This window comes from Callospermophilus lateralis, unplaced genomic scaffold (genome assembly GCF_048772815.1).
Source record: "Callospermophilus lateralis isolate mCalLat2 unplaced genomic scaffold, mCalLat2.hap1 Scaffold_65, whole genome shotgun sequence".
Lineage (NCBI taxonomy): Eukaryota > Metazoa > Chordata > Mammalia > Rodentia > Sciuridae > Callospermophilus > Callospermophilus lateralis.
In genome coordinates this window covers 4,101,209-4,127,304 of record NW_027514826.1, presented here as the reverse complement: position 1 = coordinate 4,127,304, position 26,096 = coordinate 4,101,209, and the positions used below count along the sequence as shown (strand labels likewise).

General features: G+C 48.1%; 2 pseudogenes; one reads left to right on the top strand and one right to left on the bottom strand.

Moving 5' to 3' along the window:
- Positions 1–82: 82 nt before the first annotated feature.
- On the bottom strand, positions 83–18,403 carry LOC143640822 (interleukin-5 receptor subunit alpha-like; annotated as a pseudogene).
- A 12-nt stretch (positions 18,404–18,415) lies between these two features.
- Positions 18,416–26,096, top strand: part of LOC143637805 (chromodomain-helicase-DNA-binding protein 1-like) — a 45,562-nt pseudogene continuing 37,881 nt past the window's right edge.

Here is a 26,096-nt window from a genome sequence, read left to right as displayed (position 1 = left end):
CATGTCTTCACGGAAGAAGCAGCCGTCCCTGTTCTCATGGCCCAGAACATGGTGCAAGTTCTTCCAAGAAGGCTCCAAGGCATCAGAACATGGAATTTTCCAAGACCTCACATCCAAGCCCTTCCACGAAACTTACGACTTCCATCTCTGTGGCACTGGAACCCGCTTTCTGCAAAAGGAGCAGAAACGCCTCATCTTTCCAAACTCTTTATGATTCAAGTGATTTTAAAAAATAAAAATAGAGTGACTGTTGAAGAAACAAAGTAGGAAGAAGAGTAAAATAAAACCTACCCGTCACCCACCTCTGTCTCTCCTAAAGTGTTTGATATGCATCAAGCATTCTGTACATTTTTTGTGACTAAGTCATAGGGCTGCCCAGTTTTCCTTATTTTTGGTGCTGGGGATCGAACCCCAGGTCTCATCCTCGCTAAGCATGCAGTGTATACCCCAGCCATCCAGCGGCTTTGCAAATTTCTTTCTTCCTCTGTAACATAATGTGCTATTTTAAATATGGATATTTGTTCTTTGGTTTTGTGATCGCTCATTTTCTTCCACTGTCTGTTACAATATTCCCCTCAATTTGGACATTTGATATGCACAGTTTGGGCTCCAACATTATGCAGATAATTGGAAAGTCTGGAACCTTCTAAGAGTGGATGGCCCTCTCCTCCTCCTCTTACCCCACACACAGCCTCCCCTAATTTAAAGGTTTACAGTTGAGCTCGCTCGGGGAGCAACTCCCTGGTTAGATAGAAAGCAGACTACAATAAATTAAAAGCTCACCATAAGTTTGTCTGTCTGTCTGTCTGTTTTCTTAAATAAGTGCCCCCTGATTTTGTCACCTTGTAAGGGCACCTGATCTCCTTGCTTCACTGTCTCTTGAATGTTCCTATTTCTAACTGAGGTCTTAGCAAGCCCTTGCTTAACCAGGGCTGTGAGGTGGCAGAGATCCCCCAAGTCCCCAGTCGTTGGGCACCCAGAACCGAGCTCTGTGCCAGCTACCGTCGTCGGTCCTCTAGAATCCCTGAATCCTGCATCTGCAGGTCCAACCAACTTCAGAACAAAAATATTTGAGAAAAATTTTTAAAAAACAACCTGCATCTGTCCTGAACCTGTATGAACTTGGCTTTCTTTGTCGTTTCTCCCTGAAGAGTGCAGTGAGACCGTTTTCTACCCAGCAGTTGCACAAGATCAGGCATTAGGCTTGAAAGGATGCGCACAGGTTCTGTGCAAATACCGCCCCCTTTTATATAAAGGATTTGAACATCTGCGGCGTCTGCAATCCACAGTGAGCCTTGGAGCAAATCCCCCGTGGACACTGAGGGACAGCAGCAGAATTGAAAGTAGAGGGTTCCCTTCTCACTAGCCAGTCACTTCTTGGTGGTCACTGCCAGTAACGCTGGTGGGTCCCCTTGTTCTTGTAGCAGAGGCCCTAAGAGTAGGACAGAGGGCTTTTGCCTTTGGAGATAGAGGTTGGGTCCCTGCCAGGTGTCATTCAGCTGTGGCCAGCCCCATGAGCACTGTGGTTGGGAATGTAGGCCACAGGGCTGATCGAACCAGACCACACCATTCTCTCTCTTTCTCTCTCTTCCTCTTGAAAACAGACAGGGAGATCAACGGAGTCAAAGACAAAGTGCAACCGTGTAATAGAAAAGTGATTCACCACAAAGATGTCGAGATAACTTCACCTGGGGAAAGGAGGTGTCCATCTGAAGATTATGGGCTGAGATTGTGGCTCAGCGGTACAGAGCTTGCCTGGGCAGGCCAGGGCCCTCATCATGGGGTGGGACCTTAGTGATACAGCAGTAAACATGTCCAACCCAAATCAGCCAAACAAGACCATTCCAGTGACCGTCCCCTGGCCTCCTGGGGGAAACCCCTGCCTTATCATATAGAAAGCCAAGAGCTCAGCGGTGGTTCCCCAGGGGCTGCCCCCCGGGCGCTCACGATGCCTCTCGAGACCTTCAGCCTTACTTCACAGTGAGCGGTCACCAGGAGATCTTTGATGTGACTTTTCGGGGCTGGAACAGGTGGAAACAACCTGGCCCACAAGTGACATCTGAAAACAGAATAAAGGAAGGAGCTGGTGAGCACGGGTGTCTCTCTTGTCCCTCCATATCTACTCTGAGAGTTGACCTCATCAGTCCCAGGACTGGATGATGGATCAACTCAAAATCCAGGGTGGGCTGACCCAGGACGGGCACGGTGGTGAACACCTGTGATCCCAGAAGCTCGGAAGGCTGAGGCAGGAGAATCGAGAGTTCCAAGCCAGCCTCCACCAAAGTGAGGCCCTCAGCACCTCAGTGAGACCCTGTCTCTAAATAAAATATCCAAAGGGCTGGGGAGGGGGCTCATGGGTTAAGTGTCCCTGGGTTCAATCCCTAGTATGAAAAAAATACCAAAAATCTGTCGATCGAGACTTCCAGAGGAGAGGGGACATGGGTGCATGTTGCTAGGCTGGGTCCTGACACTGTGTCCTTCATATCTAGCATGTTCCCTGCGATGCTCATGCCTGGACATGGCTTGCTTGCTTTTCCCTTCCTGTGACTGCCATTCACCTGCCCCCCAGCCCAGAGACGCCATGTGGATAGAACATTTAGGACAGTAAAGCTGTTTCACATGAAGTTCATTTTCCGAGTTATGAAAGGGCTGATACAGAACATGCCGTCGAGCCTCGGAAAGGTACTTTATCCTACAGAGTGCTCCAGGGATGGAGAGGGGTCTGGGGCCATTTGCAAGTTGCAGGGACTGCATGGCATTTCCAGGATCTGTGTGGGACCTAAGAGCCACCAGCCCCTCGGGGCCAGGTGGTGGAAGGAAGCACTTCATCGTTGAGGCTTATGCCATAGAAATGGTAGGTATTTGGGGCTCCATTCCTTGGAGAAAAGTAATAGGTGATTGGTGAGAGCATTTGAATACATATATATGAGTATGGTTAGCACTCTGTTTCATTGCACCTGTGTTGATTTCATTGCAGAATTGAAAATTTGGGACTTGGTGGGTTATCAAAGACCCATAGCAAAAAAATAAAAATAAATAAATAAAATAGAAGCCCAGTTAGCACTGAATGGGAAGGCTAGAACACCCAGGTCAAAAGCTTCACAGAAATGAGGAGGTCATTGAGGAATCTGAGAGCGTGGGCAGTGGCCAAGGGCCACGAGGTGTTCTGTCCAGCGTCTGAGCCAGGCCTGTCGATGCGTCTCACTATCTATTTGGTCTCCGCTGACCTCAGAAAGGCCACCCAGAAACAAAAAGAAATGCTATCAATTCGACCTGATAGCTAACACCCTGTGTCTGATGGATGCAGAGACAGAAGACCTACATCCTGCAGAGCAGTGGGCAAATCAACACGGCGAAGCAGGCGGTCACCGTGAGCAGGATGAGGAGCCATTCCATCAGGGGCTTCCGCGTCTCGCTTCCTGCTGGAGGGGAAAAAGAGAGAAAGATCCGAGTTAGGGATCAGAGGTATATAGGAGGAAGGTTGAGGCTTGGGGCATCAGGAGGCTGGGGTGTGAGTGGTAAAGTGGTGGGTAACGCTGGGCAGGTGGCTTCACCTTCCTGAGACTGAGATGATCGTGTCATGCCCCTGAAGTGGCCAAGAGGGTGAAATGAAATGAAATAGCAGTGAGGCCACTTTTTTTTTTTCAAAATAGTTTCTTTTTTAATATTTATTTTTTAGTTTTTGGCGGACACAACATCTTTATTTTATTTTTATGTGGTGCTGAGGATCGAACCCAGTGCCCCGCGCATGCCAGGCGAGTGCGCTACCGCTTGAGCCACATCCCCAGCCCGTGAGGCCACTTTTAATCACAATGCATTATTGATTCATTTGGCAAGGACTTGCGGGGTCCCATCCACCTGCACCTGGAGCCCATCCACTCGAGGCGTCAGATTTTTTTGATGGAAAAGCCCACAATTAGTTCACAATTAGAAACTCATTGTAAAAGCATTTTTTACAAAGTCGAAAACTGAACTTGTGGAGGGAGTAAGAGAGCATATTTGTAGTTGACACAGTGGTCTCAGACTCGGCTGTAAGTGCTTTGTGATCTAGATTCCCCTGAAAGCCTCCTTTACCCATATTCCCACTTCACAGATAGGAGAGCAGACGGAAATGACCATTGGTTCGTGCAGTAAGCATTTGGCATGCATCTTAGTCTCCATCTAAATGTGTTCCTAAACCACATTCCAGGGACAGACACTTGGGGGTTTCAATGATAGCTTTGGGGTGTGTGTATCTTTTTTTTTTTTTTTGGTAAGGTACTGGGAATGTGTTCAAGAAAACCGAAGGCCATTCTCTAAGTGGTATTTAAAGAAGCGATGTCCTTAGTCGATGTGGTGGGTGGTGCACACCTGTGTCTAAGGGACTGAGGAAGGAGGATTGTGAGTTTGAGGCCAGTCTCAGTGACTTAGCAAGATTCTGTCTTAGGGGAAAAAAAAAGACTGGGCATATGCACAGCTCAGCCATGGAGCAGCCCTGGGTTCAATTTCCAGTACAAACAACAAAGGCAACAGAGGGGTGTGTATGGTTGCTAAAATGCCTCTATGGACCCTGAGTTAGGTCCCTGAACACAGCAGGTTCCTTTCTGTGGCAACGACCTCTCCTTCATCATCCATCCATTTAACAAGGATTTAGGAGCCTCCTTAGATGTCTTGGGCACTGTCCAAGGTCCTGGGACACAGTGGTGAAGAGAACAGGTGGGAAAAACTGCAGGAGGTCAATAACAACACAGGATATTGGGACACCTGAGCCCAGGTGTGGTGGGGTTCCAAGTGCCCGGGGAGAAGAAGCCTCCAATCCTCAGTTTGCCCTTGACTTGGTCTATAAAATGTGAAATGCATATACAGGCGGAGAGTTCCAGGCTGTGTAAATAGACTAAGACTTCCCAAAACCCCAGATGAATTAAAACCAGAAAGAAAAACAAAAAGAAAAAAAATCAAGAACCAAGAGGGAAAAGTGTCTTTAGATTGGGCGACCGTGACTCCTCGCCACCTCATCTCTTGCTTTGAGGGTTTCTGGGGACTCCAATTGAGGTTCCTCTTGTACTTCCCCAAAGCTCCAATCTCTTACCTTCTGCTTTCGGATATTCACAGAGGTCCTGTCTTGAAGAAGCCGTGGTTTGGCTTGGCCACCTCCTCAAACCTATCATGCCTCTTCCTTCCTCTTCCAGCCCGATTTCCTAGACTAAAGGATTTGGGCTGCCTCATTTGCCCAAACCAATCCCTGGTGATGTCTTCAAAGCCAAAGCCAAAGGATTCTTGGATTTTTTTCTCCCAAGTCAAGTCTTCGTAACCTCCTTTCTGGATTTCAGTCTGTCAAAGGTCGAGTCCTCCTTGAAACACAATTGTGGGTTCTGCTACCCAAATGTTCCTTCTCCCTCTTTGTAATTTCGGCTGGCCCTCTCTGCTCATCCCGTGACCCCTGGATATTTGCAACTATTACCTTATCTTTTATCTTATCTTTTAATTTAAGTCTTCTCCCAGGTCTTTCCTCCTGACCCTGCAGGATGCACAGTTCCATGTCTAGATCAAAAAGTGCCTATAAACCAGGTTTGGTGGCACATGCCTGTCATCCCAGCGGCTCAGGAGGCTGAGGCAGGAGGATCATGAGTTCAAAGCCAGCCTCAGCAAAAATGAGGTGCTAAACAACACTCAGTGAGACCCTGTCTCTAAATAAAATATGACATAGGGCTGGGGATGTGGCTCGATAGTCGAGTGCCCCCGAGTTCAATCCCTGATACCTCCCAAAAAAAATAAAATAAAATAAAACCTCCCATAGATGAAATGCACTTGAGTGTTTTTGCAAAGCTGAGAACAGCCCAACCCAAGTTTGCACAAAAAAAAAAAAATAGGGTAAGAAAGAGAAAAGGAAGATTGGATTGTGTAGAGGAGAGTCAGGGGAGGGGTCGGGCGGTGGGGGTAGGAAGGATGGTGGGATGAGACAGACATCATTACCCTACATACACATGATCACAGACTGGTATAACTCTGCACCATGTACAGCCAGAGGAATGAGAAGTTATGCTCCATTTGTATACAATGTGTCAAAATGCATTCTACTGTCAAGTGTAACTACTTAGAACAAATAAAAAAAGATAGCCATCCTGTTGGGGAAAAAAAAAAGCTTTCATTTTGAAATGTTCTGTGTGCATTAGCCTTGGTTTATAAAATTAGGGAGAACACCCTCGGAGAGGCTTGACCTTTTATTTTTCCAAATCTCACCCATGCTCATCAGTGGTAGGATTCAGTTCTGCAGATGAAGCGCCCCAGTGACCCCAAGCTTGACCACACTTGCTCATAGCTAAAGAGCAACTGGGGTGAATTCACAGCGTCACCTCCAATACTGTCTCACTCCTTGTCCCACTCTTCTTTTCTGAAAAAAGGAATTCGGATTCCACCTTGTTCCCTCAAAATAAACCATCCCCCTCTCTTGCTCATTAGGCAAGAACCCTAATGAGTCTATCCAGAGATGCTGGACTTGTCAGCGTGGATGCGAGTTCTGTACCGAGTCTGTCAATCCAGAAGAAAGGTAGCCTGTTTACAACAAGGTTCAGCGGACAGAGAAAGTTGGGGGTCCCGTAGAAAGAAGAAGCAGTGTTGTAAATATTATCAGACTCACACACACACACACACACGGCCACATATGTGGCTCACATTGTGTAACACCCACTAGCCAAGTCCTGATAATAGCACTGTTGTTTTGTGAGCATGATTACAAAGATCTTTTCAGTTAAACCACTCTCTGGTTATTGAGTTCAGCTATCCCTTTGATAAGCAAAGATTCTCCCCTTATTAGCAAAGAGATCGAGGCCCCTGATTTCATTTCATTCCATCAGAAAAGAACAATGTTATCCATGCACGTTAAGGTACCATGCGTGAGTGCTTGGGGGGAGTTTGGCAAGGGGGTTATGGCCGCTGGCCTGATTCCAGCAGGGTCTACTCACATGCAGCCGGGAAAGGACACAACCAAGAACACAACCAGGTCAGCTTCCTTGCAAAGACCAAATATGTTGGCAGGTACAGTTAGTACAGGAAGAGCACTCACCATCTGACTTGTCAATCACCTGCTATTTCCAGTTATTTCCTAATGCACAAAGAATTGAGAGCCAGGGGCTATAAATAAGTGAGTTAACTATAACTAAATGAACTGGGCATGTCTTATGGTGTTGCTGAGGGAGAATAAGGAGAGCAGGCCCCACCAAAGGTATAGCTATGCTGGTCATGAGGATGAAGGATTTCAGCAGCCTAAGAGTTGGGAGAGCCCTTCGAACATGTCACGAGAGAATAGATGTCTGCAGAGAAGGTTCCAGGAAGTTCCCAGAGGAGATAGGAGCTCAACTCAATACCAGCAGGGTTCTCAACATAAGTGACAGGAGAGAATTTCTGTGTAAGCCACACAAAGGCACAGACAGGTTCATTTAGGAAGGTTGATGCACATGGAGGGGAGAATATGCACTGTCTCAAGAACGAGAGGCCCTGGTTTGGGCTGGGCACTACATATTTATCAAAGGTCTCTATCAGGGCAGGACACGAGGTGGGTTCAGGACGGAGCTGCACAATTTCATACCCATTTTCCCTGCATTTGCCTATTTACCTCCATTTACAAGGGCCCAGGCCCAGATTGACAGGCAGCTAAGTTTTCTTCATCTCAGTGGCTTGTGAGTGTTTCCTTGAGGATCCAGTGTTTCTCTTTATCCTACATCTCACATCCTTACTTGGAATTTTGGAGTCTTTGGCCTTGTAGATTTTTTTTCTTTAAAGAACTATTTCATGCACACGTTCCTGGGTTCAGTCCCAGAACTGTTCACAATTTCCAGGTAACTTGAATCTTTTCTCTAAAGAATCTTTACTCTGCCCACCACTGAAATCGCAGCCACAGATGCTTCTTTTTAAAAAGTCGCTGGGCAGTGCCTTGTGTTGATGTCAAGATGAGTTCCAGAAAGAGGGAGTTGCACAGCCTGTCCTGAGGGGCAGCAGCCCTCGGGATTGACCACTTTGTTCCTGGACACTCTGCACACGTGGCCAACGTAGAGCATTTGGGAACCCCAACTTGGAGCATTTGGGGAACCCAGCTGTCTGGTTTCTGGGGACCTCGATCTCCTGTATTTTTGACATCTCAACTTTGCAGATGATCCAAAGGGTGGAAATTCTATTGTTCTGTGGCCTGGGGGTGGATGTGGGGTGGGATGGCATCCAGGGGCCAGGAAGTCCCCAGGGTTGGACTAGTGAGTGCCAGCTCTGCTCCTGGCTGGTGCAGGACCTGGTGAAGCCACTTGTGACTGGACGCTGCAGCCCCTCTTGCCCAGCAAGTCCCTCTTGCTCACTTGGTTCTAGAGACGTTCAGTAGGCCCCAAGAGGGCTGAGTCATGGACAGAATTCAATGTGCTCATCCGGGATGCCGGGTTCAACCAGCTTTCCCTGGTGGAAGGGCGAAGCTGTGGTGGCTCTCAGGAGATCCCGGGTTCCCAGTGCAAGTCAAAGGCACAAGCTGACCCCCAGGTGCCTGGGCTCTCCAGTGCAGCATGAGCCCCAGCTGGAGCCCCCCAAAAAGACAGCAGGAGTGAGCAGAGGGTGGAGGTCACCACCCCCAAAAGGCACACAGTCCTGTTCACCTGGAGAAATGGCTCAGGTGAAGTGAAATCTGGAGAGGTGATGGCGACTGGAGCCTGGGGCCTTTACAAAGGACTGGAGAGCACCTGTCTGAGTTACCCCCCAGGAAGGCTAGGCTTGGGGCCATTTCTTTCTCTGCAGGCAAAGGCCTCCTGGCAGCGAGGGCAGCACACCTTCTGCAGGTCCCGAACCTGCAGCTCCCTTCCCTGTGGGATCAGCTGCTGTATCGCCTCTGCCAACCCCCAAAGGCAGCTGCAGGGGTGCGGTCATCAAACCAAAGTGACAGCAAGGGTGCAAGGGTTCCATCCAGGTTTCACCTTTTGCTTTGGAGGTGGCCAAGCAGGGTATCAGTCTATCTCCCACTGTGCAAAATGGAGATGGGGGGGTGGATGTGTGTAAAGGGCTTGGCACGGAACCTACATAGTAGGTGCTCAATGCCCAGGCAGCACTCAGGCCTCAAGGTAACGTCTGCAAATCCTCGGAGCATGACCTAAATCGGAGTGTTGTCAGAATCCTCAACAAAAATGCACAGTGGACGGGAGGCAAGGATGGCCTTATCCTGCAGGGATCTGCATTCAAATGAATGTGGAGGAGAACTGGAGAGGAACAGGTGGGTCAGAGGAGCCGGAAGAGGTCCAGGAACTTGTCCCTGCTGCTTGGCAGGACGGAGGCTGAGCAGATCAAGAGCTGGGAGGATCCCGAGTTCAGAGCCAGCCTCAGCAACTTAGTGAGACCCCAAGAAACTCAGCAAGATCCCTGTCTCTAAATAAAATATAATAAAGGGCTGGGGAGAAGGCTCTGTGGTTAAGCACCCCTGGGTTCCGTCCTTAGTACCAAAAAATAAAAAATAAAAAAAATCACAGGCAGCCCCCCCACACACTGTAGTGAACAAATGGTGGGGCTGCCAGGCAGGGGTCTACCCAGCCTGGAAACCACAGGAGCCTGGGGAAAGGAAGTGGCCTCACCAGACCCAGCCCAGCCAACATCCCCCACTTGCAGAACCCAGAGTCCCCCGTGAGGCCATGAAATACATCTCCTCGGCTTTACTGTGCCTGGCACCCAGGCCCTGGAGCTGCCATCCTCGTCCCCCCACCTGCTGATCTGCACCAGCCCTCGCCTCTGCAGTCGTTACACTGTGGTGCCAACAGGAGAGGGGAAGCCAAAGGGACCCGGAGCAGGAGGGCCCCTCTTGGCCTCCTCCTGGCCTTTCCCCCCAAATTCTGCAAACTCAACATCTTCCGTAAGACCTGGGGACCTCTGAATCGACACAGTGACAAGACACTGCTGGAAAAGTGAAAGCAGGTGACCCCAGGACAACGTGAAAATGCCCCTGGGGCTGAGACGGTCTCATCTCGTCTTCATGAAAGGGTGGCTGTCGGTGAAATGGGTGAGATGCCACCCATACAAGAGGGACACCTGGGGGTGGGGTGCAAGGGGCAGGGACTCGTAATGAGCTGAGATCTGCACTAGCCAGCCGTTGCCTAGGACCAGGACGTAATGGCAAGACGGCCCTAAAGTGGCCAGTGAGGGACAAATTCAAAGCCAGCTTAAAATGAACCCTCCGTCCGGATCCCCTTCGCCGCTCAGCAGATTCAAGGAGGGGTGATGTGGGGGCGGAGAAACAGGATTGGTGACAGGGGGAAGGGACTCTGAGTCACAGCTGAGGACACAGGCCAAGAGGGGTTAGGTTGGACGGGCTGAGTCCCCACTCGGTCCTCTCTAATGATCTCCATGCCCTTGGATCAACATTCATCCTCAGAATCCTCCTGAACACTGTACCTAGGCAGCCTCTGAGTACCTGCTTCACCGTATTATCTTTGGTCCCTTCTAACTTGGGTGGGAGATCTGGACATGATCAGAGCCCTGGCTAACACCTAGATGGCCCACGCTCTGGTCAACTGGGATGACAGCTTCACATCGCACCCCTTCCCAAATCCTAAGTGGTTTCTTAGCCACCACCTTGCTCTTGGTCTCTAGCATGATGCTTTGAAATTCCTTGGGCAGCATTCAAAACAAAATCTAAGAGGGCTGGGGAAGGAGCTCACATCTGTCTGTCTGTCTGCAACAGCCTACGTGGTGGTGTTAGGAAGGTGCTTAGAGATATCAACGGGGCCACCGAGCTTGGTGCCCTTGGGAAGTCGCAGAAAACACTTTAAAAATGGAAACCTTGTGAATTCGAGGAATAAAAATGAAGCCACCACCCCAGGCATCTGACAAAAAGAATCATCTTGTTCAAAAGCCTTGCTGAGGCGTGGTTCTTCTGTGTGTTTCTCTTTCTGGGCCCACAGTGAGTTTTTTATCTGGAGACACGAAGCAGGGTGGAGGGAAGTCCCTTGTGCACTGGGGTCAGCGTAGGTAGGTCAACCTGGGGGCACGGAGAGCGGGGGCGCTGAGGCTCAGCAGAACCCTGCAGCAGGTGATGTGGTGTGTTCTCAGTTCCTCTTACCCCACTGTCAGTTCCCTCTCCTCTGGAAGGCTCCTGCTTGCTCTCCGAGCCCTCTAGTGATGTCAGGGCCACCATGTAAGGCCAAGTGTGTTGCACACTGCACAATTTTTATGGGATCCAGGCTCCTCTGACTCTAAACAGTGTTCCCCTTCCCTGGTCTTCCGTGGAAGTCTACCTGAGAGGCCTCAGGTCTGACTCCCATTCTCAGGGTCTTATGGGTCACTGCCTCAAGAGCCACTCTGTAGTGAAGTGAATGGAATACAGAGCAGATTGTGGGGGGGCAACCAGGAATTGAACTCCGAGGTGCTTAACCACTGAGTCACATCCCCAGCCACAACACCCGCCATTTTTTTTTTTTAATTTGAGACAATGTCTCACTAAGTTGCTTAGGGCTGCTAAATTGCTGAAGCTGGCCTTGAACTCGTGATCCTCCTGCCTCAGCCTCTTGAACCAGAGGGATGACAGACATGTACCACCATCTGTAAAAATCTACATAGTAATTTTTTTTTTTTGCCATCCCCGAAAGAAATCTTAAATCCACTCTTCCAACAGCCATGCCACACCATGACCAGCCAGACCATGGAGTTAGCCACCAAGATCTCTTACACGGGTCTTTCATTTCCACGGCACCTGGCGCCTTGCAGGATATTGACACCCCACACCAGGGGGCTAAGAGATGGGGTGCTTGCACCAGCCTAGGGATGAGCCCCATTTCTTCCTGCCACTTGCACGTGACCTAAACTTTCTTGCTAAACAGGTTGGTGCAGGGAATTAATTGAGATAATGCAAGAGAGTCATTTAGCACCGTGTCTGGCAAATAACCTCCCATACCTGTGGCCTGCTCTGGTCGCTGTATTTCACAAAACCCCAAGAGCAGACAGGTTGGAGTTGCTTCCTGTTGTCCCGCAGAGAGACCAGTGTGTTCAAGGATACGTGTGTGCGGAGGTTGGGTGTTCAACCCCGGCATTCAGTGGGGGACTCCTGGGTCATTCCCACCCTCCCTGCTCCCGTAGACCCTCGACCAGGTTCATCACATAGATAGGTGGAGTCCACTCACTCCAGAACCCGGCTGTCCTGTGAGACATTACAGCTGCTTCTTAACTGGGAGGGCCTGGGAATGTGCCCTTCATGCACAGCCACCATCTAATGCCCGTGACCTTTCAAAGACCCCACTAACAGAAAAGATGGTCATTTTACTTGCCACAAAAACTAGCCAATTTGACCATAAAACCAAAACCATGGCAGAGCAACACAGGTGCTCAAGAAATACCCAGAAATTCAGATCTTCTGTCCATGAGAGAGAAGGCTCAGGGAGGGATCTAAATTTTTCTGAAGATCACTCAATTTCAGAGTCATTTTTGAAGAAAAAGAACTGCATTATAAATTCAGAATTAGGTATGGGAACATCACAGAGCTGGAGAACAGATGAGTGGTTGCTGGGAAAGGTGGAGGGAGACAGAGAGATTGGGTGTAGTTATAAAATTGGCAAGAGGAGCCTCTCCCAGAGGCATGCACCTTAATCACAGTGAGTCTGGAGGCTGAGGCAGGAGGATGGAAAGTTGGAGGCCAGCCTCAGCAACTTAATGATGCACTTAGCAACTTGGTGAAACTCTGCACCCAGATAAAATATAAAAAAGTGCTGGGGATGTGGCTCAGTGATTAAGCACCCCTGAGTTTTATCCTCAGTACCAAAGAAAAATGGAGATGGGGGAACAGCATCAGGAATCCTATAAATGTGCTGTCCTGTATCCTGACTAATGATACACTTTGGATCTCTGTAAAGATACATATTGACACTTGCAGTTCAACATGTGGTGAAATTGCATAGAACTGAACACATGAATGCATATAAAGCCAAGGGAATCCGAATAAGATAGGTGCAATGTCATCCCTGATAGTCTGACCATCATATGGTACTAAGATATTTTGCAGGACACTGAACTTGGGGTAAGCTTCGTAAAAGGCAGTTGAGCTCTTTTTTCTTTGAGCAGCTTGTAGATCTACACTTAGCTGAAAAAGTTCAAGCCTTTGGAGAGAAGGAGGAACAGAGGCTTCCAAGCAAGACAACAGGTAGGACTCACGAGAAGCGCTTGCTCTGGGGACCGGGTGGACACCCAGGCTTGGCTGGCTTCCTGGAAAAGCCACCTCTGATGGAACTAGCGGTGGAGTCATAGGAGATGTGACCCAGCAGAGACACAAAACCGTTCCAAGACACCCCACCCCAAGTTCTCAGAGACTCACCCACATAGATAGGTGGAGTCCACTCACTCCAGAGCCCGGCTGTCCTGCAGGCGGGACTCACGGCTGCCCTCACTTGAATGGAGTACTTGGAGAGATGGTCAATGACGGAGACAAATGCGTTGGTTGTGATCCTTTCCATCTTAATGGGGGAAAAATGTCTTGTAAGAATCTCAAAACCCATAAGGTATGTCGATGACCAGCTTGAGGGGTCCTGTAGAAATAAAGTGACCCGGTGTTCAGGAAGTCACTCAAAGACATCTGGCCATCCATGCTAAGTCCAGGAGTTCCCGTAGGGGCCCAATTGATGTTTCAGAAGCAAAGACCAGAGGAGCCTCTACCAGTGTGAATAGGCTCCCTGGCCTTCTCCCTCTGCATCCTGAATCCTAAACAACGTCACAAGGGCTGCCCATCCTGGTGTCTGCAAACTCATCTGCCACCTGATTTTTAATGACCTACAAACTATGACCTGCTACGTTTTGGAGGTTTTTATGGAGAGGGGGTTTAGTACAGTGGATGAATCCCAGAGGTGATAGACAACCCAGCCATATCCCAGCATTTTTCAAAATTTTTAATGTTGAGACAGGATCTCCCTAAGTTGCTTTAGGGTCTTGCTAATTTGCAGAGACTGGACTTGAACTTTCCATTCTCTAGCTTCGGGCTCCCAAACCTCTGGGCTTACAGGTGTGCACCACCTCACTCAGTGGCTTAGGTATTTTTCAGTGGCTGGAAAATCTCCAAAGAAGAGTCTTGTTTCATGATACATGAAAACCACGTGAAATGGAAATTTTCTTGTCCACAGATAAAGCCGTATGGGAAGCAGTCTTACCCATTTTTTGACACTGTGGCCGCTTTAATTCTGAGTAATTTTGATAGAAAAATGAATGGTCTGCAAAGCCTCTCACCATTTACCAAAAAAAAAAATTTGCAGGCAGGACAGGCTCAGCAAAAGCGAGGTGCTAAGCAACTCAGTGAGACCCTGTCTCTAAATAAAATGCAAAATAGGGCTGGGGAGGTGGCTCAGTGGTCGAGTGCGGAGGTTCAATCCCTGGTACCCCACAAAAAATATATTGATGAAATCTCCTTGCTCTGCATTTACTTTTTCTGTTATCAGTGAGACATGTGTTGGAAGCCTGCCACCCCTGTGTTTTGCTCTAGCTCGGTGACTGTGAGCAAGACTGTCTTTTTCCAGGTCTTGCCACTCCAAAGAGAATGGTAATTACCCAAGAGTTATTGTGAGGATAAAATAAAATTATAAAGCTTGACACGTAATCTATCCTCAAGAAATGTTGGCAGTTTAATGAGGTGGGAGGTTTTCATTTTTATTTTATTATTTTTCTGAGATGGGATCGACTTACATTGCCTAGGCTGGCCTCAAAGTTGCGATCCTCCTGCCTCAGCCTCCCAAGTAGCCAGAATGACCGGCACATGCCACTGTACCCCGTATGTGTTTTTTAAAACTGCGGTAATATATATTCATTATAAAATTGACCATCTGCTGCATTTTTAAGTGTACAGATCAGCAGTTTTAAATACAGTCCATCTTCCCGTGCTTCTCATCTTGCAAAACTGGCCCTCTGGGCTGGGATGTAGCTTCGTGAACAAGCTCAGGTTGAATCACGAGCAATAGCTCTGGTTTGTTCTGAGAACTTGAGTGCTCAGGAGGCTGAGGCTGGAGGATCCCAAGTTCAAGGCCAGCCTCAGCAACTTAGCAAGACCCTAAGCAACTCAGTGAGACTTTGTCTCTAAATAAAATATTAAAAAGGGCTGGGGATATGGCTCAGTGGTTAAGCACCCTGGGTTCAATCCCCAGTGCCCCCCCAAAAAAATAAAAATTAACAAGTAAATAAACCCAGGCTGAGTGACACCTTCCACTGTATGCACACACCACATCTTGAGTGTGTTGTCATTCATCGATGGCTCCTGGGCTGCCTGTAGCTTTGGGCTGAGATGGGATCTAACACAGCCAAAACCATGGCTCTAGGTCTTGGAACACTGACGTTTCTGCTTTCAACCGAGCCATGACATTTTACATTTTCCCTACACCAGTACCCACGAGGTTTCATCTGACCCCGGGGATTATTTTCATCCATAAGAACAAAAGGCTTGTAAGGTTTGGTTGATTTCCATAACACCTGGGTAGATGTATTTGACCTTGTTCATATCCAGCTATAACCATAGCAGCCAATGAAGAAAAAAAAAATTTGTTCAATGTTTATACAATGAATATTTGTCATGGACTTCTGGGACCCTCTGAGGAATTACCTGCAAATAATTCTTCTTTGTGTTGTGTATCTTCACTTCATAATCAAAGCAGTGCTGTGGAAAGGCGGAAATGGGTTTGTCCATCGGATGGAGAGACCTGGATCTGGGCTGTGACATTGGTTGGCGGATTCGCTCGAGCTGGTTAGAGAAGGAGAGGTCAGTGACATGAGTTGGTGATCAGGGCCAATTGACTCCAATCCACCCACACCTCTCCAGGCATTCAAGATTTACCAGTAGATCTTTCTTTTTTTGTGGGTACTGAACTCAGGGGCACTCGACCACTGAGCCCTGAGCCACCTCCCCAGCCCTATTTTGTGTTTTATTTAGAGACAGGGTCTCACTGAGTTACTTAGCGCCTTGCTTTTGCTGAGGCTGGCTTTGAACTTGTGATCCTCCTGCCTCAGCCTCCCGAGCTGCTAGGATGACAGGCATGCACCACTGCACCTGGCTTTATCATTAGATCTGAATCAGCTCATCTCAAGCCACAGGAAAATTGTGACTTCCTTAGGACTCCTGCATTGTAGTGGTGTGAAAAAGAGACCCTTCTTGTAAACTGAAGAGATTGAGACTGACAGAATTGCTTGGATGGCTGGATGCCTGTGATCCCAACAGCTTGGGAGGCTGAGGCCGGAGGATCACAAGTTCAAAGGTAGCTTCAGCAAAAGCGAGGCCCTAAGCAACTCAGCAAGAACCATCTCTAAATAAAATACAACATAGGGCTGGGGATGAGGCTCAGTGGTCAAGTGCACCTCAGTTCAGTCCCCAGTACCAAAAAAAAAAAAAAAGAATTACATGGATGAATTCCCCCCACCAATGCCCTGGCTCAGGGCATGACTCCATTGTAAGGTCCCTCGAAATAAAGTACTTCCACATGCACGTCCTTGTCCTAGATTCTAGGACTGAGATCTCGCAATGAACAGATCATAGAGACACACTCAGAATGGGATCTGATGGCTTCAAAGTCAGCCCTTCCCTAAAGCAGAACGTTCTCAACCAAGAAACTGCTTCATTCTTTTAGCAATCCCAGGACTTGGTCATAAAATAAATTCCTGCCGCCTGCACCAGCTCGGAACCATTTTCCCATTATCGTTTGCTTTTTAGGTCTCTGTCGGAATCTTTTATTGCCTATTTTCATAAAAGGGACGTTTGGGGGGTTGCACAGGAAATGTACCATTGAAGGGAATAGCAAAGGGTCCGATTCTGGGGCCGGATTTAGGCTCCCGTTTGATGGCAGGTGTCTCACAACCAAATCCTGCCCTGTGAATAACAAGTCTGTGTCTTTATGGAACATTTATGCCGGGTAGAGTTCCAAATGAAAGATATGGAAATGACAACCCCCACACAGTGTGGCCTGGGGAGAGGGAAGGAGGAAGAAGGTGACCCATTGATATCATTGATCCTTTCCCAACACATCCTTTCCTAGTGACAGGAGAGTCCCTGGGAAGGAACCATCCATCAAGCCTAAAAAATGACATTCTTTGGGAAGGAGCCAAAACATGAATCCTTCTCCCCCAAATAAATCCTTTCCCAGTGACACTATAGTAGAACACCATCCCCAGACCTTCTCTTCTCACAACCTGTTTCCTGAATGCCCAAACTGATACGTTCTGTTACAGTCTCTCATGCTTAAGTCATCTCCCAGTGTCACCTACATACGCACGAATTCCTCCTATAATTGGGGGCCATTTTTCTACCCAGAAAGTAAGCAGTGTGGTGCACACCTGTCATCCCAGCAGCTGGGGAGGGTGAGGCAGGAGGATCTCAAGTTCAAAGCCAGCCTCAGCAACCTGGTGAGGTGGTCCTAAGCCACTTACCAAGACCCTGTCTCACAATAAAAAATAAAAAGGGCTGGGGAGGTGGCTCAGTGGTTAAGCGCCCCTGGGTTCAATTCCGGGTTCTAAAAAGAAAGACAATGATGGGTTGCTAATAGCTAAACTCTGGGCTCCCACTACTGCTGCTCAGTGTATAGACAGCTCAGGACTCCTCCTGTGCTCCTGTCCCCGCCTGCCCTTGGGCACCTACATGGAGGAGCCCGAGATGGTAGTGGGGGTTCTGGGGTCTGTCAAAGAGCAAGACACGCCCAGTTCCCTGGACTCCCAGCTCTGGGGTCCCTTCTCTTCAGCTGTGCCTGTCTCTTTCTTAAATAAAACTCATTTTCTAAGCTTGGGGGCGTTTCCTCTTCAACACCAGGAAAACTAGGGCCTGATCCTCATCTCCAACAGGGGTATGGACATCATCTCCTGAGCAGTGTCTGGGAATGTGGCCAGACATCCTGCAACATCCAGGACCGGTCCCCATAGCACAAAAGTCATGCAACCCAAATCTGCAGCAGTGTTCCCACTGAGCCACCTGCCACCGTCAGCAGCACAAACATAGTCCCACCCCGTGCAGCGCTGAGACCCTGCCATGCAGTGATGTGGGCCACTCTGGGCAGAGTCTGTCTTACCGATGGCTTGCACCCCAAACAGCTGATAAAAGGGTCTGATGGCAGCTGTCCTGCTGGTGCTATTAACGTGGACCGCCAGCCAGCCGTGCCCCTTGCTGCTGATGGATGACCTTGGGTCCCAGCAGGCGGTATTTGTGCTGGTCGGGTCTTTGCTGTATTCCTGATACTCCTCGGTCCAAGAGCCATACCTACAGTGGAACGCTCGTGAGTTTCCTAAAGGTCCAGAGGAGGCGACCCAATGTATCAGCTCCTAGGGCAGCACCTAGGAGGTATGGGGGTAAATGCAGTGACTTTGAGGTTATGATAATATTTGTACTAGTGGTAAACTACATCACGGGATCACCCAGAACTGAGGCTGGTCACCCTGAAGCTAACCCAGTGGGCAATCTACCTACTCTCATAGCATCCTTGAAATGCCCTTGGCGGCAGCAACATTTGGAGGCTTTCGCTTACAGCTAACAGGGAACAGCTCAGGGAGCTTCAGAGTCTCGCCCAACTTACCGCTAGAGTCAACAGAATTGAGCTGACTCCTGAGAGCAGAGTAGCCACCCAGGGCTCCAGCCAAGAATTCCAGGACTGACCTGGATGCGGACTTCCAGCAGCTCCCAATAGACGCCCTCAGCGGGCGCCCCCTGGCGGCTGCACGGCGCTCCCACAGCCCTGAGCGGCGCTCCCAGGGTCCTCCGCGGCTCACAGGAAAGGCGGCGCACGCACGGCGCGCGGGGCGGAGCCTCTCGCAGCCAGAGGGAGGGTAGCTTGCCGGGCTTCTTAGTAGCCTTCCAGGCGAAGGGCAGACCCGAGGCGGTGAGGACGTGGGTGCAGGAGCCGGACTTACGGCAGTGCGGCCTGACAGGTAAGTGGGCACACCAGCTTTCCGCGAGCCGGGGCTTCCCCTCCCCCGGTAGTGGGTGGGCGCTCGCGCGGTGGGCGCAGCTCGGCGCGGGGCACTTCCGGGTAGCCTGGCGGTGGGCGAGGAAACTTGCCCGGTGGGGCGCAAAGCCCGGGTCCAGGCGGTCCGGCTGTGCGGGTGGCGCTGCGGTCGGCGCTGTGGTCGGACTCGGAAGACGCACGCCCCCTTGACTCTGGGAGCCTGCGCGCGCCGCAGGTGGCTGGCCAACGGGTGGTCCTTCCCGCGGCGTTCGGCCCACGCGCGCTCGCGCCACTCTGAGCGGTCAGTCGGGGTCCCGTCCTGCCCTCGGGGAGCAGCCGCAGCGACCTTCGCCGGCCTCCCCTTCCCCGTTCCTCGCCGTCAGTCGGTGGAGCGGGCGAGGGCGCGGCAGGACGGCCGCGGGGGGGTGGGGGGTGGGGGGGGTGGGGGTGGGGGGGGTGGGGGGGGTGGGGGGTGGGGGGGGTGGGGGGTGCGGGTGGAGGGGGTTGGGGGTTGGGGGGGGTGGGGGGTGGGGGGGGTGGGGGGTGGGGGGGGTGGGGGGTGGGGGGGGTGGGGGGGTGGGGGGGTGGGGGGTGGGGGGTGGGGGGGGTGGGGGGTGGGGGGGGTGGGGGGTGGGGGGGGTGGGGGGTGGGGGGGGTGGGGGGTGGGGGGGGTGGGGGGTGGGGGGGGTGGGGGGTGGGGGGGGTGGGGGGTGGGTGGGGGGGGTGGGGGGTGGGGGGGGTGGGGGGTGGGGGGGGTGGGGGGTGGGGGGGGTGGGGGCCTCTAGGGCTCCGTGGCTTTCGGGAAACGAGGCGCAGTGCCGCTTCCCTCAGAGTGGAGGGCGGGTGGAGAGGGGCCTGTGGGCAGGTTGGTCCTCCGCAGTGACAGGGGGACGCGGAGGTGGGTGAGGAGGTGTGTGAGGAGGGCGGGCGGAGGCGCGGGTCGCAGGGAGCCTTGGGGGGAGTACTCGGGCCTCCACCACCAGGCGGTGTGGGAAGACGGGGAACGGTACCAAGGGTAGCGCCGGTGGGCGACTGGCTCTCCTGTTCGTTAAAGTAAATGGAGATGTAGGGAAACTGTGGGTGGGTCAAGATTCTTCTTTTCCTGATTCCAGCAGCAGTGTGTGTTCTTTGTGAAACATTTGGGGAAATAGCGTACGCTTTTGGTCGGTTCCTGGAATCCTGGTCCTGGAGGTGTAGATATCACCTGAATGAGCCAGTTCTGATAGTTATCCAGCAGTTGTACCAGGAAGCTAAACCAGGGGCTGCTTTTCCAGCCCTTCCAACAAAAAATTTTATGGTGAGCTGATTCCCTATATTAAACCCTTTTCTGTCTGATTTTTTTTGGATGATTTTTTTTTCCTTTTGCAGTCATCTTCTAAGTATTAAATACTGTTATCTTTGTATAGTTTCATATCATTTCAATTAAACATGTTATTTTATACTAATTATAGATTCACCTGCAGTTTTAAAAAACAAGAGATCCCATGGAGACTTCCTCAGTTTCCCCAATGATAATATCTTGCAAAGCTTCTGTAGAATATCATAGCCCAGATATTGACTGGAGTTTTAGACAGAGGCCTGACTCTGGAGAGCCAACAGATCATTTAGAACAAGAGGAAGCTTCAAACTGCAAGGCATCCTGATCTCACAAGAGGAGAAGGTTAATCATGGCAGGGTCTTTTGGGCGGGGGTACCTGGACTGCCTCATTATAGTCACCTCCTCCTAATCACATCTGGTGAAGGGTCCATTTTCTAAAGGTGTGAGTGATTAGATTGGGTAATCCAGGATAACTCAGTATGGTCTCCCCATCTCCAGACCCTCAACCTTAGTCATGGCTGTGGACTCCTTTTTGCCAAGTAAGGTAACATTCACTGATTCTGAGGTCTGTGCATGAACTCTTTGAGGGTCACTCTTTATCCACCACTTCAGCCTTTTACTTTTTTAAATATATATCTTTATTTTTACTTATTATTTTATGAGGATCGAACCCAGGACCTCATATGTGTGACGTAAGTGCTCTTCCACTGAGCTACAACCCCATCCCATCAACCTTTTACTTTTGACTATTTTATAGATATAATTATAAATATATATAATGTAAATATTTATAGTGTCTTGCCATCCTCGTTCAGTTTTAAACACCCTTTATGTAGCAGCGTCTCCATTCTTAACCCTGCTTCTCTGTTGGTGCACAGTGTAGTCCTGTTTTCATTTTGTCCTTTAGCAGGGGCAGTCCACAGCCCAGTTGTACTAGGTTGTGGGGAGGCCAAAGAAGGTGCTGGAGACAGCATGGGAGACATGGTTTATCGGGGAAAGCTTCTAACAGATCAAAGACGGCTCCAGGAAGAGTTCCGTGGCAACAGACTGAACAGATAGCACCTGTGTCCCTGAAGGTGCTTCTCCAAGCAGTACCTCTCTTGCTCCTGGTGTTTTGCCTGGTGGCTCTGGCCAAACAAGTGACATGTATCTTTTCCACAGAGCCCTCAGTTCTCTGCCCAGCCCCATTCAGGGAGGAGGCTTACATGTTAGACTGAGGAAGCAGTGACATCAACTTTAGTTTGTGTGTATGACCAGCATACATGCAAGAAAGTAGCTTTTTACAGATAACACTAACTTGCCCTAGTGCCCAGTGTGCAGAGAAGCCAGTGTCCTCCAAGATGATATTTATCTGGACTTTCCAGCCTAGGCTTGATCTCATTGGTCCCTTAATTTTGCTAGGTTTTTATAAACAGAAAGGGAGCATTCAGGATCATGGTGTTTTACTGTCCCCCTTTTCTTTAAGGGACAATATAGCAGGAATGGCAGATTTAGATGAGTGCCATTAAGCAAGCACATGAACAGTCCATGTGTTGTTTGTCGCATCACTTCCAGGAATACTTGTTTCCAGGAAAGGACAGTGGCTTGAGACTGGGTATTACAGAACAGATCCCAGGCTGAGTTTCTCATCGATCAAGAAGATTATATAACAGTGAAAGACTATTTCAGGGCTTTGAATGGTAACCCAAGTCTGCCCCAAAAGAAATTTGGAAATCAGCTAATGTTTGTATACATAGAACGTCCCAATAAAAGATATAGCCAATAAAGTTTGACATTAAGGGAATGTAAGCCATGTTCTTCATTCAAAGCCTTAGAGCTTAGCCCACATATGTGCTGAAATGTGTGCTCTCTGGTTTTGCTATATTTTTTATTTCTAGGAATTTATTTACGCCCTTATCAACTGGAGGGAGTCAACTGGCTAGCCCAGCGATTCAACTGTCAAAATGGCTGCATCCTGGGAGATGAGATGGGCCTTGGTAAGAACTGCCAGGTATGTTACTGTGGAAGAAGCACTGTTTACCTACACTGAAACACCTCCCCACAACTCATTTCCATCTTTTTTTTGGGGGGGGGTACCCCAGATTGAACTCAGGTGTGCTTAAAAACTTTACCATACATCCAGCCCTTTTTTGTATTTTATTTGAAGACAGTGTCTCACTTAGTTGCTTAGTGCCTCCCTAAATTGCTGAGGTTGGCTTTGAACTCATGATCCTCCTGCCTTAGCCTCCGGAGCCCATGTGCCACCACACCTGGCTTAATACCATCTTTAAGTGCTATTATATATGTGTGTGTGTGAGGGTGTATGTGTGTGTGTATGTATGTATATACTAGAATGTGAAATGCTTAACTTTTAAGAGATCACAACCTTGGGATTGATTTTTCTAGTTGTGGGGGTAGTTATTAATTATGTCATTACCTTTATATGAGCATTGACATGTGTCTGTGAGAAAAGTTACTTGAGTTACAAGTGCAGTTAATGGGCCCAGGTTTAGGGTTTTTCTCTGTGTAAAGCATGTATACTTGCCCAAGGACTAAATTGACTGTGCTCCTTAGTAACACTATATGAAGTTAACTGTATTGCTTCTAATATTACTCTCTCTTTCTCAGTGGGGGTGGGTTGGGGTCAGGCTGCTGCCCATTTTTCTACAGTGATAGAGAAATATGGAGGAAGTACCGTATGTTTTCCAAAATAAAACTTAGACTCTCTGACCTTAAAAGGGGAGAATCAGATGTGGCCCCCTCGGGCATTGATCTAGTGATCAATGGTGGAGTGTTGAAATTGATGCTTCTGCCAGGATAATAAGCAATACTGCCCTGGGTTGTCACATGGCCTTGGATTAATGGAAAATTCAGTCATAACACCTCTTGGGTTAATCACTTACTTATCTGAAGGATATAAAAGATATCCTGGTACAATCGTGATATATGTCAGAGGCAGCTTGATCAGAAATCAGGAAGGTAAAAACTTTTCAATCCCAGGAAAGTTTCACCAGTGGTCACTGGAGAGAATGAGCAAGGGTCTCATAATCCTTTTAGAAGTTCAACTGCCCCGTCCGACTCTCACCATATATATGTATGTATGTATGTATGTATATATATATATATATATGTGTGTGTGTGTGTGTGTGTGTATATAAACTTTAAGCTGTAGCAGCGGTGCACATAGGCTACTCTGATCATATGTTGAAGCGTCCTTTACTTAGGCAGATGTACCTCATCAATCTTGGCATTATTCAGAAACAATGCGACCACTTATATAAGGTCCCCTGAGATTCATCACTTCTCTCTCTTGGGCAAACAAATATGTTCCTGGTATATTCCTGTACGAGAACTATGAAACTAAAAATCAGTTTCCTGGAGGTATCCTCCCTATAATCTCCTTTGTCTCAGTCATTGAAATTGTCCTACTGACTTCACAGAGAGCCAGCAAATTCCACTTGTCCTTTGCCTTTCCATCTCTACTTTAAATTCTCTAAAAATATACCAACTCCAAGTCTGTTTTGGTAAAAGTATGTTTAGAAATTTTCCATCTACATTATGAAGGATATTGTTTTGTGATATTCTTTTTTATACTAATTTTGTCTGGTTTTAGTATTTGGGTAAAGCTGGCCTCATAGAATATATTGAAAAGTGTTCCTCTTCAATTTTCAGCAAGAGCTTATGTAAAATTGTTCTCATTTCCATTTTAGATGTTTGATAAAATTCACTAGTCACTCTGAATTTATTTGGTAGACACTTCTGATTTGTGGTAGTAAAGACAAACTTTCTCTAAATTGCATCCCCAGGGAGCATTCAACAGAATGGTTTTAATCCAGTTAAGCCACTTATTAGAGGGATGCTCTGGGCACACTTTGGGCTGGGATAGTTAAATGAGAAAATCATTTCCTTTTTAAGATTAATATGATTGTGTCAAAAAAAATGAACTGCCACTCTGTCATCACAGCACTCTAACCACAGCCATAAGCAGCAAGGTATGTTTTACATCATTGAAGTTACAGTGCACATCTAGCCCATATGATTTCTATTCATTAATGTAACATTGGCACTATAGTTTTGCATTTTATTATATTCAAAATCATTCAACTGGCTGCATAGTATGCCATCGAGAATTTATAATTTGCTTAACGTACTATTGATGAGGAATCATGAATTCCCCCTTTTTTGGGTTACTTAAATTAATTTTGATGTGAACACTTTTGAGCCTATAGTTTTCTCAGGATTTTGAATTTGATCCTTAGGGTATTTGGGGATGCAAGCTCTTCACGTGTTTTTGTTTGTTGAGAGCAACTTTAGAGACATAAGTGTACTCAAACATGTCCTGAAGTATGCACATTTGGCTTTGCAAAGTTTCATTTCATACTCATACTTCTTGTGAGAATGAATTATTGTCTGTTTTGTGCATTTGAATGCGTGTTGTAGATATATGCATGTACATCTATGGCATATGGATCCCGCTATACAGTATGATTATAATGCACCCATTATGAAAGACCAAAGGTTGTATCTGTTTTGTTCACATATAACTTGAGCTTAGAACTTGAGCCAGTAGAAGGCACCCTCTAAATGATTATAGAAGGAGGGAGAAAGTTGGGGAGGAAGCAAAGCACTCTCATCAGAGCAGCCGAGCCAAGGGCCAAGGCCGTGATGTGCATGTACTGTTTGCTGTCAGATCTTAGCACTTCTGGCTTAATATTTTCAAAGTACTCCTGCTGTTTTCCAAAAGGTGTATTGGTTTCATTGATTTCTGTTCTTTCCTGACGTTTTTTCCTTTTGGTTCAGTTACATAAATATTGAGCCTCATTGCTCGTTAACTCCTAAGGTAATTGAACACCATCAATTTCCTTAGCAAAGTCACTGAGCTTACCTGATGTCGTTCTAAGAACTTCTAAGAACGTACTAGTTTCCTAATATGAGGAAGAGTGTATGGAATTTCTTTATAAAGCAAGTCTTGTATAACAGTTTGTGTTCTCTGCCTATGGTTGTGGGAACTTTATGGTTGTGTCTCCTGGAAAGGTGATCAAAACTGCCTGCTTTGTTTCAGAGGATTGCTCTCCTCATTTACTTGACGGGAAGGTTAAATGATGAAGGACCATTTCTGATTCTCAGTCCTCTGTCTGTTTTGAACAACTGGAAAGAAGAAATGGAAAGGTACAGAGTAGATGTAGCTGAACTTGTATTGTTTATGTGAAGATATTTTTCTAGATGATGGATAAAAGATCATGAAGCAAAATCTTGTCATATTCAATGATTTTATTCCAGAAAGGTTGAACTGAAACAGTGTAGGCAAGACACAAGGTCTGATGGGGGAGGATCCAGTGGGTGTTACTGTTACCCTTCTACAATTTAAAGGCTAGTACTTATTCTCAGTAAATTTTGCTGATGTAAAGGAGAAACTGTCCTTCTCATAGTAACATAGGAAGTAACTAAAGTGAGAAACATCATTGCATTTTTAGTTAGCATGAGACCCTCTTAGACCTGATCCGTCTCCCTGCTTAACACAGACCTTACCCTGAGGTCTAACCATTATTCTAGATACAGTTCTGTGACCAGCACCTAATGAATGGCGTCTGCACACTGCAGTCCGTCCATGACATGCACACACCATCTCATAGCTGTGGCATTTGGGTCATCTGCTTGTTTTCTTGGATTTAGATTTGCTCCAGGTCTTTTTTGTGTAACATATGCAGGGGACAAGGAGGAAAGAGCCCATCTTCAGCAAGACCTAAAACAGAAGTCACATTTTCATATGCTGCTGACCACCTGTGAGGTATTCATTCGTCTCTCCTAACCTGGGTTCTTAGAAGTTGTAGAACCCCCTGAATTATATTGACTTTTTTTGAGAGCACACATTTTTCTAGGAGGACATCCACCTTCATCACATTGTCAAAGAGGGACTGTGACCAAAC